This window comes from Tursiops truncatus, chromosome 9 (assembly GCF_011762595.2).
Source record: "Tursiops truncatus isolate mTurTru1 chromosome 9, mTurTru1.mat.Y, whole genome shotgun sequence".
NCBI lineage: Eukaryota > Metazoa > Chordata > Mammalia > Artiodactyla > Delphinidae > Tursiops > Tursiops truncatus.
The window spans coordinates 30,517,679-30,531,328 of NC_047042.1; the positions used below are offsets into that span (position 1 = coordinate 30,517,679).

Genomic DNA, 13,650 nt, shown 5'->3' on the forward strand with positions numbered 1-13,650 from the left:
AATACACGCTGCTTATATAAAAAGCCAAACAAAAAGTCAAAATTTCTATTGGCTAGGGGATTTATTTCAGAACTTTCTGAACATCCTTTAGTTTTTGGCTATACACGTGTGGTTTACACAAAAACAGCCTGACACAATCGGTGCTGTTTTGCAAGCTAGTTGTTAGTACCTACCAGGTATGCTGTAGAGAATCATTCATTGCCATTCTTTTTTAATGTTTGTATAATTGTTAAAGACTTATTTGTCTTAGGCTGTTTGTATAGATTGTTTCCAGTTTCCTATTCTTATAAATACCTCCCCCCACTGTTCTACAGTTTTGTTGAACTATCGTCCACGTATCAAACAATTTATCTGTTTGAAGTATACAAGTCAATGTTTTTTGGTATATTCAGATATGTACAACTATCACCACACTTAATTTTAGAATATTTTCATCACCCCAAAAGAAATCCTGTGTGCTTTAGCTGTCACCCCCTGTCTTCCCATCCCTCTTAGCCCTAAGTAATGTCTAAACTTTCTGTCTCTGTAGATCTGCCTGTTCTGGACAGTTTATAAAATGTAATCGTTGTAGTCTTTGTGTCTGGTTTCTTTTAGTTAGCAAAATGTTTTCAAGGCTCCTTCAGGTTGTAGTACGCATCAATACTTCATTCCTTTTTACTGCTGACTAATATTCCATTGTATGGATGTACCACATTTTGCTTATTCATTCATCTGTTGGTGGATATTTGGGATGATTGTACTTTTTTGGCTATTGCGAGTGTTACTGCTGTGAACATTTATGTACAGTTTTTGATGTGTGAACATATGTTTTCATTTCTCTTGGGTATATACCTGGTAGTGGAATTGGTGAGACCGATGGTAACTCTGTGTAAGGTTTTGAGGAACTGCCAAACATTTTTCCAGAGTGGCTGTACCGTTTTACACTTCTTACCAGTAGCATGTGAGACTTCTGGTTTCGCCACACCTTTTGTCGACACTTGTTATTAACTAACTTTTTGATTATAGCCATACTAGTGGGTGTAAAGTGATATTTCATTGTGGTTTTGGTTTGCATTTCCCTGATGACTAATGATGGATGTCAAGCGTCTTTGCCTGTGCTTTTTGGCCATTTGTGTATCTTCTTTGGAGAAATGTCTATTCAGATCCTGTGCCAGTTTTTCAATTGTGTTATTTGTCTCTATTATTGAGTTTTGAGTTCGTTACATATTCTAGATACAAGTTCCTTATCAGATAAATGATTTGCGTGGTAGCCTGCATGTAAACATGTAAATCCATCAGGTCACCTGTCCTAGTTTTTCTTCCAACTTCTATCAGTATTCATTGTATGTATGTAATAATTATTAAAGATTTATTTATCAAAATGATCAGTGCACTTAGAGTGTTTTTGCACATAGCTTTGCTTAAGGAAAATTAGTGAATTTATTACAGGGTTCTGGTATTTTTATCTTTATTTTTGGTTGCATTGGGTCTTGGTTGCTGCACGCAGGCTCCGTCTGGTTGTGGCGAGCGGGGGCTACTCTTTGTTGTGGTGCACGGGTTTCTCATTGCGGTGGCTTCTCTTGTTGTGGAGCACGGGCTGTAGGCACGCGGTCTTCAGTAGTTGTGGCTCACGGGCTCTAGAGCGCAGGCTCAGCAGTTGTGGTGCACGGGCTTAGTTGCTCCGTGGCATGTGGGATCTTCCCGGAGCAGGGCTCGAACCCATGTCCCCTGCCTGCATTGGCAGGCGGATTCTTAACCACTGCGCCACTAGGGAGCTCCCTTGATCCTTATATTTATCTGAGGTATCACTAATGAGTAGGGCCTTTTCATTTCACAGTAGAGGTTATAATAGAACAATTGTATAGAACGTGGTAGGAGGATAATTACTGAGATGACAGATGATGCACTGGTTGTGATATGAGTGAATTTGAATTTAAGCTAAACTTTTGGTCATGATTTAAATTCTGACAGATACAGTGCATGATTTTTTTTTTTAATTTTAGAAAAACTGCTCGAAAAACTAAATTTTTTTTTTGGTCTGTAGAGTATAAAAAAAATGAGAGAACATTTTTCTTAGAGCATAGTTGAAATACTGGGAAACTTAATCTTGGAAAAAATAAATCTGGTGAGATATAGTTTTATTTTACTCAGAAAGTCTTCCCTGTTCTCCGAAATTCAGAGAAGCAGCTCTTCTGTGAATCTGTCCTTGGTGTATTCAGAGATAATGACTTGGGTAGTGTCTATTACATACTGAAGTTTTAATGAATGGTACAAATATTATACCTTTGCCCAAGGATTGTTAAAATTGTTGCGAAGTACTGATACTTTGAATTGGACTTAAAAACTCAGGCATCACTTCAATGAGTATGAAGAACTTTGATATTTTCTCTGCTTATATATTAGCATATACAAGTAGAGGGTATATAATGAATCCCCCTGTGCCTGTCCACCAGTTTCTACATTTATCAATTTTCTTCCCTTTATGTTACTGTGAAGAGCTTTTGAAGAAGCATTTTCCATTCGAGATGGTGGCCTTCTGAGAAATGGATGGTGTGATGTAATGAGCACTGGCTTTAGAGTTGCGGGGGGGGTTCTAAATCCTGACTCCACATGTCCTTGCTCTCTGACTGGGCATGTGGCCTCTCCTCTTAGAATCTCAGTTTTTGCATCTTGAAAACAGGGTTATTATCTGCTTTTGACGGTTGTCTGGATGATTAAATGTGCTAATGTTATGTGAAGAATTGAAAGAATATTTGAAGGTTAGTTACTGTGTGTACATAGAGCTGCCAGTGACATGGGTTCTCTGTTGCCGTGTTGGATTTCCAAAGTCTGTAATTGTGTGCTAAGTCCTCGTCAAGATAGAGCACTGAGGTAGAGTCTAATTCCAACGTGGACACATAATCAGCCTATTATAGTAAAGACAAGACCCAGAGTTAAGTACAAGGTGTTTACTGTTGAGGATGGGGAGTGTATTTGTTTCATGAAGCTGCCGTATTGAATTCCCACAAACTGGGAGGATTAAAACAACAGAAATGTGATCTCTCACAATTCTGGAGGATAGCAGTCTGAAATCAAGGTGCTGGCGAGCCTCTCTCCTAGCGCCTGGTGGTTGCCAGCAATCATGGGTATTCCCTGGCTTGTAGTTGCATCATTCCATTCTCTACCTAGGTGGTCATGTGGTGCTCCCCTTGTGTGTCTGTATGTCCAGTTTTTCCTCTTACTAAAAGGATGCCAGTCATTGCATTAGAGCCCATTCACAGGTACTGGTGGATGTGAATTTTTAAAGGACACTCTTCAACCCGGTACAGGGGGTTGACCAAGACTGGGAGTGATCAGGGATTGCATTCTAGAGGATAACAAGAACCAAAATGCCATTTTAAAGATGATTATTAAGGAATTAGTTGGGATTAGATGAGAGATGAGGTTGGAGAGCAATACATGATAATGTTTTTTTTTAAATAAATTTATTTTATTTATTTATTATTTTTGGCTGTGTTGTGTCTCCGTTGCTGCACGTGGGCTTTCTCCAGTTGCGGCGAGCAGGGGCTACTCTCCGCTGCAGTGTGCGGGCCTCCTACTGTGGTGGCCTCTCCCATTGCGGAGTACGGGCTCCAGGCATGCGGGCCTCTATAGTTGTGGCACGTGGGCTTCAGTAGTTGTGGTGCGCAGGCTTAGCAGTTGTGGCGCGTGGGTCCAGTTGCTCCGCGGCATGTGGGATCCTCCCGGACCAGGGCTCGAACCCATGTCCTCTGCAGGTGGATTCTTAACCACTGTGCCACCAGGGAAGCCCCGTGATAATGTTTGGAACCATATTAAATTGCCTGGATTTTTTTTCCTCTAAGAGACATGGGGAAGTTCAAGGGTTTTAAATTTAAAAATCTCATAGTGTAGTGGCTATGTTTGTTGTATTCGTGGCTGAGTATGAATTTTGAAATAGCTTTTCTGTATTTGAGCAAATCACCAGGTTATGAATCTTCCAACCCATCTTAGAAATTGGTGCTCAAATTTTTAGCATCCCCTGCTACTAGGATGTGGAGAGCTGACCATGGTTTTGCTTCTGAAATACACCCATATAAGATTTCGATTCATTGAGCGATAACAAAGATGCGGAGTTGCCATGAGGACAGCAAGTACGTGGAGGTATGTTTTGAAGCGACCTAGAAGCCGCAGAGCATACAGTTTCCAAACCAAGTAGGTGCTGGGAGTGGTGAATTGTAGACAGGACTCTGGGAATCTCTGCAGTAGAAGAAGGAAGCAAGGAGGAGTAGTTTGAAGATCAGAAAATTGAGGATCCCCTCCCCGCCCCCCACCCCGGGCCCCCAAGATCTTTTAAAAACCCGAGGTAAACTTGGTTGGTGACTAAATAGAGCCTCTAAGAGGTGAGCTTGCTATTTTATAGACTTGATTTCCTGAAAAGTTTGCAGTTAGCTAAATTGTCTTCCTCTAAGTATAACTTCTTGTTTATTGATGGACCTTTGCTACTTATTAAAACCTTTACAATTACTTGAGCATGTCTACTTCCAGTCCCAATTTATCAGTAATAGGTGCTATTCCAAGTTGGTGCTCAGATCTTTTCTGAACAGCATGAAGCAGGATCATGTTACAGTCTGAGGCATGGGATCTGGATGAAAAGCTTGTGCAGTAGAATTTGGTGCCAAAAGCAATACTCAAGAGCTTAATTAGCAGTTTTTAAATATAGCAAATACATGGCTGGGCTCCAAGTAAAGCCTTGATTTTGAACACACACTACCAGAGACTGAGAGCAATGGGTGTGAGGACACCCTGGTGGATCCCCTTGCCCCACCTGACCAGTGCATTTCAGAATGGAGAAATGTCGAGGACATTTGTATGGGCTGCTTTTGTCACTACTTTGACAACGCTCTGATGACTTGTCCACACCACTGTTCAAAAGCAACCAAACTTATGACATGCATGTCTGTCACAGGAAACACGTAGCAGTGGAGGGAAGGGATTCCACTTGACTTTTGTCCCCAGGCCATTCTCTTCTAGCACCCTGACCTTGTCTTAGCACTCCTGGTTCAGGGCTGCTGCGTGGGTTGGTGTGGTTAGAATCTCTCCTTCCTCTGCCCAGCCCCCAAATAATTAATGTGTTTGGCTTTGCCATTTGTTCAATTGAACCAAAAATATGTTCCATTTTAAAGATGGTTATTAAGGAATTAACCAATTTTTGGTTTAATTGTTACTCCAGCAGTGTCCAGTGAGAGCCTTAAGAATAGGAGAGGAGAACACTCATTTATTTTATTTTTTTTTGGCCGTACTGCACAGCGTGCGGGATCTTAGTTCCTCAACCAAGGATCAAACCCCTGCCCCCTGCAGTGGAAGCGTGGAGTCCCAGCCGCTGGACCACCAGGGAATTCCCGACACTCATTTCTTGGCATTACCTTTTTGGAAAACAGTGTAAAGGCCAATATAATCCAATTTAATGATCTCATTTTTTTTTCCCTGATTGCAAAATTACATGGTCATTGTAGAAAATTTAGAAAGTCACAAGGAAAGAAGAAAAAACCTTTCTCCCAACGGTTACACTGTAATGTTAGACTCTCAGTTCAGTCTAGTATGATAGGCGCTTTCCTACAAGGTTGGCTCATGTCTAAGTTTATATCCTGTCATGTCTTAAACATTTTCTTCTTTATTGGAAGTTTGAGCTATAATTGACATACCATAAAATTCACCTCTTTGAAGCATACAATTCAGTGTTTTTTAGTGTATTCACAAGGTTAGGAATCACCACTAATTCTGGAACACTTTTATTATCCCAAAGAGTAAACTCACAGCATTAACCGTCACTGCCCTTCCTCCCTTCCACCCTCTTCCCAGCCGCTGGCAACCATTAATCTTCCTGTCTCTACGGATTCACCTACTGTGGATATTTCATGTAAATGAAATTATACAATACGTGGCCGCTTTCACTTAGCATAATATTCTCAAGGTGCATCTATGTTGTAGTATGTACTTCATTTCTTTTTATGGCTTGATAATATTCCAGTGTATGAGTGTACCACGTATCATTTACCCATTCATCACTTCCAGATATGTTATTATAAGGCCCCATGGAGCCCAGTAGAATAACTGCTGCACATCTGAAGGACTAGTTCTTATGGGCAAATATTTTTATCAGTATTTACTTTGGAACCAACCCCTTTCTTTATTTTTCTTCTCCAGACGCTGTTGTCTTTTATTTTTAAATAAGCTTTAATGGGGGCAGTGGGATGGTCTGCTATCACTTTTGGAGGCCACTACAGTTTGGGATATTTTTCACCTCATTTAGATAAGTCACTTCTTCCCTCCCCCCACACAGGAATTCTGAAAAGTTTTATTTTACTCATCCCTACGAAATAAGAAAAAAAATTTTTTTTTCTTTTTTTTAAACATAAAATGCACCATGTACTGTATTCCTACAGGAGAGGCCTTCCATTTCGAACAGACAAAATGGGAACCTGATTCTCTGCTTACAGTTTTACATTCTTGATGCTTGGAAAATTTTTCCACTGGCTAGTTTCTCGTTTCATATACCCCAAACCTGGTTTCTCCTCCACTTACTACATAGGTCTAAGAGGGGGGCTGTAGGTGCGTTTGTGAACCACGTGATCCACACCCTCTAGCCCTGCACACTTTGGGTCAGATGTCTGGTGAGGTGGCATAGGGTGGTAGGAGTTTTTCTGGAAGCTAGCAATTTAAAGTTAACCATAAGCTGTATGATGGTGAACCTTAGGCTGTCCTGTTAGTCTCAAACTCAGTGTCTGTCCAACCAGCTCCCTCTAACTGGATCCCCCAAGTGCTTGCTTCTGTTCCAGCACACTGCACGAGGGGATATGTGACAGAGGTGCATTCCAGGTGGAAATAGACAGTGGTCTGTTGTGTTTATTTTAATCACCATATATATTCCTTTTGCAAGTTGAAGAAAAATTAACTGTATGATCTACTGCCAGGGTCCTTCCTAGGGCCTAGAGGGCGTTTGTGCAAGCAAGCACTTAGAAGCTTAAGGAAATTACTGGGAAATTGGTCTTCTGATACTTATCTTAATGAGGATGGAGGCAGAGATTGAGGGGAAGAGAAGACATGGGCAACTTTTTATTCCAGCGTGCTCTTTTTGCCTTGGGTTGAAAAAGATAGATAAGTCACTTCTTAATTAGTGCCTTTACCCAGAATTATGTTGGAATCATCCTCAGGCTTTTGAACTCGTGTCTTCCCCCTTTCCTCTAGTAATTTTAGCTGTTGGAAGTGGTAACCCCTGCCACATTTTATTTATCCACTTGGATTGCTTCTACCTTTTGGTGATTGTGAATAATGTTGCTATGAACATAGGTGTACAAATATCTCTGAGTCCCTGCTTGCAGTTCTTCTGGGTAGGTACCAGAAGTGGAATTGTTGGATCATATGGTAATTCTATTTTTTATTATTATTTTTTGAGGAACTGCCGTACTGTTGTCCATAGAGGCTGCACTGTTTTACATTCCTCCCAGCAATGTATGAAAGTTCTAATTTTTCTACATCCTTGCCAAGACATTTTATTTTCATTGTTGTTTTTTTTAATTATAGCCATACTAGTGGGTATGAAGGTGGTATCTTATTGTGATTTTGATTTGCATTTCCTTAATGACTTATGGTTTTAAGCATCTTTTCTTTCTTTTTTTAAAAATTAATTTATTTATTTTCGGCTGCGTTGGGTCTTTGTTGCTGCGCATGGCGTTTCTCTAGTTGCGGCGAGCAGGGGCTCCCCTTCGTTGCCGCACGCGGGCTTCTCATGGCGGTGGCTTCTCTTGTTACGAGCACGGGCTCTAGATGCGCGGGCTTCAGTAGTTGTGGCACACGGGCTCAGTAGTTGTGGCGTGCGGGCTCTAGAGTGCAGGCTCAGTAGTTGTGGCGCACAGGCTTAGTTGCTCTGCGGCATGTGGGATCTTCCTGGACCAGGGCTCAAACCCATGTCCCCTGCATTGGCAGGCAGATTCTTAACCACTGTGCCACCAGGGAAGTCCCTAAGCATTTTTTCATGTGACACACATACTTCTAAAAACATGTGGAGAGACCCACCAAACTGACAGTGGTTTCTTTTAGCACTTGGTGGAGTAACTGGTTGGGAAGTTATTACCTAGTCAAAAGGGACCCTAACTTTGCATTATTTAGAGTGGTTTTTTTTTTAAGCCACTATTTCTGTTAGTAAGATATAGAGCAAGGTAATGCTGGTTAATATCTTCATCTGATTGAGGAACATAAAAATAAACTTTTGAGCACTTGGAACATGGGTGGGGAAGTTTACTGACCCTGGGAGTTGATAAAGTTCTTTGCCTACGGAAGGATGATTTTGATCTTGCAGCAAAGTAAGGGTTAAATTGCTTTCAGTCTGTACCATTGTATTTTATTCTAATTGTGTGGGGAAATGCAGTAGCTTACTTGACCAAGTGGTTAAGAGTGTGAGCTCCGGAATCTGACAGCTGGGGTTTAAATCATTTCTCCATCACTTAACTATCTATCCAAGTTGAAATACTGTTTAACTTCTCCATGTCATAACTTACCCATCTATAAAATAGGACGTTACTTCACGGGATTTGTGTGGTTTAACTGAGTTAAAACAGATTAAACATTTGGGACAGTGCTGCTACTAGAAAGCACTCAAACGTTATCACTCATAATTTATTACTAAAAAAAGGTCAGTGTTGTTGGAGAGGAGAGAGTGCCGTTAGATGATGGGCAGGTCACAGGAGGCCTTCAGGGCACTCATTAGGGACTTTGCTTTTTGGTTTTTTTTCTCGGCCGCGCCATGTGGCATGTGGGATCCTAGTTCCCCGACCAGGGATCGAACCTGCAGGCATCTTAACCACTGGACCACCAGGGAGGTCGTCTTTAGGGACTTTGGATCCTATCCCAAATACAAAGGGAAGTTCTTAGAGTTTACAGTAGGGTATGAGTTGATTAGCTCAGCTTTTAAAAATCCGTCTAGCCCAATACTATCCAATAGAAAGCTAATTCAGGCTTTCTATTGGATAGTTTAAAATTTTCTAGAAGCCATGTTAAAAAAGGAAGAGAGAAAACAAGTGAAAATTAATTTTGATAATATTTTATTTAATGCAGTATATCTAAGATATTACAATTTTAATGTGTGATCAATATTTTAAAAATTGAGATTTTATATTTTTTGTACTAAGTATTTAAAGTCTGCAGTTTGTTTTACACTTAAGCACATCTCAGTTGTGGATTAGCCACATTTAAAGTGCGTAATAGCCACACGTAGCCAGTGGCTGTGACCCTGGATGATGCTGGTCTGTTATGAGAACAATTAGAAACAAAATGAATATGGGAGACAACTCAGGAGCATGTTGCCGTAGTCCAGAGAGAGATGCTGGAGGCTTGGTCTAGGGTGGTGGCAGAAGAGAAAGCAGCTTGAGGGAGATGCAGGTGCAGTTAACAAGGTTGAATGCAACGTTCCTGGTGTGCATAACTGTAGATGGTGTTGCCTCTTACAGTAAAACGCAGTAGCAGAGGCGAAAGGGATTCAATATTGGGCTTGGGCACAGGTGTCAGGTCTCAAGCATTGCCTGAATAGGGTCCCTTCTGGTGTTCATCTTTCTCTGTGACTTTGAGGTCTGTGTGAGTGGATGGTAGCTTGGACTACTCTCTCTCTTGGTCGCTCTGATCACATGATTTTATGGAATCCTAAATTATAGTCTCCTCCCCGTGTTAGAGGATGTAACTTGTGAAAGTTGAGGATAACTAGAAAGTTGTGAGGTCTGGAAGGTTTGTGTGTTAAACTGGAGGCTGACATTCCCTGGGTGGTTTTTTTATCTTTCTTTTTTTTGGCCGTGCTGTGCGGCTTGTGGGATTTTTGTTCCCCAACCAGGGATTGAACCCGGGCCCCGGCAGTGAAAGTGTGGAGTCCTAACCACTGGACTGCCAGGGAATTCCCTCCCTCTGGGTTTTATCGGTGATGAAGATGGTGTGCAGCATGGCTTGTGAGGTTGTCAGGGATCTGGTGTGTGTATGTTGACCTCCTTGAGTTGAAAGTCCTTTTCAGAGGGAATGGTTTGAATGTTATCCAATTATAATGGTAACATTGTATAAAAATCTACATTAAGGTAGATATTTCTAAAAACTACCTTGTATTTGAAATTTGTACCATTATTTATTAGAAATGCTATTGGGACGTGCAATATAGAATTGTTCTTTGTTTATTAATGTAGCTGGTCTTCTATAGGTAGATGTAAAAGAACAAAGTTCCCGGGATGATTTTATCCATATCTGGCAACAACTGGTTCCTGTTTCTGTATAATGTGTTGACCTGTATTTGAAGGAAGCTCCCTTCATCTCCGATGGCTTTTCTCATGCTCCTGCTGAAATGAGGAATAGGCAGGATGACTTCTTTCTTGTAACCCCTCCTCGAAGTCTGAGTCTGGTTTTGGTGTTCAGGAGGTCATTGGTCTGTGTGTATGTGTGTGCGTGCGCATGAGTGAAAGGTGTGCTGGGGCAAGAGAGTGTTAAATATCCTGCTTTTAATTTAATTTTACTGGTTTTTAGAATGCTTGTGACTTTCCACGTCTACGTCTTTTTTATATGAATTCGTGATAAATTCCTACTTGTTTATGTCACTATGGACTTTTTTTTTTTGCGGTACGCGGGCCTGTCACTGCTGTGGCCTCTCCCGTTGCGGAGCACAGGCTCCGGACGCGCAGGCTCAGCGACCATGGCTCACGGGCCCAGCCGCTCCGTGGCATGTGGGATCCTCCCGGACCGGGGCACGAACCCGTGTCCCGTGCATCGGCAGGCGGACTCTGAACCACTCTGCCACCAGGGAAGCCCACTATGGACTTTTAAATGAACCTGGAATTTATTTCTTTTGCTCTTAGGACCAAAACTATTCTGTGGCTTCTTTTTAACCCCTCCCTTACCTTTTTTTGTTCCTCAGTGCTTGGCTCACAGGTCACTAAGACATGGTCCCTTCCCTTAAGAAGTTTAGAAGCAAGTGCAGCCCTGTGTGGAGGGGCCACACTGAAGGGGGCGCTTGGACTGTAATGACCAACACTGTCCCATCATCTTCTAAAACACATGTGTCCAATAAGGAGGATTGGAGTCTATGATCATACACCTATAAATTATCTGGAGTATGGAAGCCAGTATAACTGTGAGGAATAAGTTACTTGTGACACACCTGACAAATAATCACATCACTATGGTCAATAATCACTAGTCTAGTGGGAGAATAAAGATCGGTGAAGAGATTATAAAATGACATTGCTTTCACCTCGAGGATTAGGTCAGCTAAGGTGCTGTGGAAATGGGGATGCTAATTTACATACAATAAAATTACCATTTTTAGTGTATAGGACTGTAGTTTCTAATTTCTAGAGATTTTACACATGGGACAGTTGACAACCAATAGCATTTATTATTACTTAGAATGTTGAACTCTTACAAACAATTTTGTTTTGAACATACTAAACTATGTATAATACATGCAGTGAAAAATTTGATGGACATTTCCTGTTTTTTTTCAAGTTAAAAATTTACTTGTATTAATTGTGTCTGTGTGTATATACATATTCACATATAAATATATGTCTATTTGTGTGTATACATATATCAATGTATATATAATTCATATATCACTTTGCCAGTGGGCCTTCTGGAGGCATTAGTTTCATTAGCATTATTGTAGGTTTAGTCAACATTGTTTATAAATCATGGGTATTTAACTTTTGTACTGTTTTCTCTGTAGTAGTAAAAGTTAATGTAGTGTAAGGTAAGCTACGTGGAGACTAACGTATTTAGTGAACAAATTGCTTTTAGGAAGAATTAAGAATGATGTTTATTTAAATTAACATCTATTAAATTGGCACTTACCCCCTACTTCCTACACGCCTCCTCCACCACCCCTAGCTGCCTCCGTACCCCTGCCCCTCAAGGTACCCAAATTTCGTAAAGCTCTACTATTGGAGTGGCTTTCATTTAAAAGCTAAATTTTAAATGGTAGATGTACCTTTCCTGCTGCTTTAATTATTTAAGTTGGAATGAACACCTTGTTAGAATTTTTTAATTTACACAGAAAACATTTATTGGTATTAAAAATTTTTTTTAGTTTTAAAAATATAAGTAGATTGCTGTTTAAATTTTTTTAAAGGCACTACATGTTGCGTACTATCTATTTGCATGGCATTGTGAAAGGTTTCCTATTTTTTGGCCTTTATAAATTAGGTCTCTTATCAACATTACATGCACGGCAGACTTACCTCTAAAACAGGTGAGCACTGTTACAAAGAGTACTGTTCCTAATAAGCTATACTAGTATTTCCCCCTGAGAATGCTTCACTTTATTTATGAGCTATTTGAATGTCATTTTCTGCCTGTATATTTTAGGTGCTGGGGCTAGTACAGTGAACAAAAACTTCCTGTTCATGCCGAGCATGCATTCTAATGGCTGAGACGGACAAATGAAATTTTATGTAGTCGGTTAAGTGTTCTGAATTAAAAGTAAAAAATTACGCTTTATGGTTTAAGCAGTAGCTATAACTTGAGACAAAGATCAGTGTGCTTCTAGACCTCACCCACAGGACATTCCCTGTGTCAAAACTTACCTATGAAAATACTAACCGTTCCATTCACAAATAGGTGTTAACCTTATTTAAAATGAAAAATAAATAAATAAAAAGTTCATCTCCAGACAAACCTTGCTATAGATTTCAATCTGGACTCAGCAGACAAAATAAAAGCCTGAAAGGTACCACTTAAGATAAACATTGCTTTAGAAGAATTTGCTTAAAGTTTAGTAGGAAATTACCATAAAAACTTACTTAGTGAGTTTCTTAATGGTTTACTGTGTCCTGGGGGCCAGAAAACATTCTCAAGGGACTGTCCTTCAAATTTGCAATTAAATTGATGAGTAAATGGTTCACTGTAAATCAAAAGAAGTTTATTTTGTTTTACTTTTCAAGAAAAACCTGTTACAGTTCTTGGAAGCGAATGACAGTTGAATTTGGTTTACATGGATGAGATGTATACCTTCAGTTTATACTGTAATAAAATTCAGTTGCTGTTTTAACAGCCTTTCATTAGAATAACATGCATGTGCAATAATGAAGCTGTGGGAAAGATAGTTCCAACTCTACTTTTTCCAACTCAGTGTAGGCTTAGAAGACTAACAGCACAAACTCACTTCTTTTTATACTTTCTACTGTCCCAAGAATTGATAAACCACTTAGATTAGTCTGTAGTTCAAGACTCCAGGCAGAATATCTTTCTTCATTTTGCTAGCCTGCCTTGAGAGTAGTCTGTTCTGATACATCTGTTCCAGCTGTGAAAGGAAGTTCTTTGAAAAGGAATATCTTAAAGATAAAACTTAACGTGGGCCCTTGTCTTGTGACTTGCTATACAAGGAGGAAGTGTGATGATGTGTTGGTGGTGTGTGTATGGGAATTACATGCTTCTTTGTCCTCCAGCCTCAGGGACCAGCAGCTGTAGCTTTGAATATTTTGCTGAGCCCCTATACTTCTTGGTTAAATCAGCTCGAAGTCAGGGACCTCGGGAGAGGCAGAAGAGAAAAACCCACCGTATGCTCCCTATGGGGCCCTTCCCTCACTTCTGTAGGTCCAAACCCCAGTTATTTTTTGGGGGGGCGGGGGCCTCATTGCCATCACAATTACTTTGTGATTTTAAAACCTAATC

General features: G+C 40.4%; 1 protein-coding gene across 3 annotated transcripts in view; it reads left to right on the top strand.

Moving 5' to 3' along the window:
* IGF2BP3 (insulin like growth factor 2 mRNA binding protein 3) overlaps positions 1–13,650 on the top strand; it is a 139,632-nt gene that overhangs the window by 87,929 nt on the left and 38,053 nt on the right. The window lies entirely within an intron of this gene.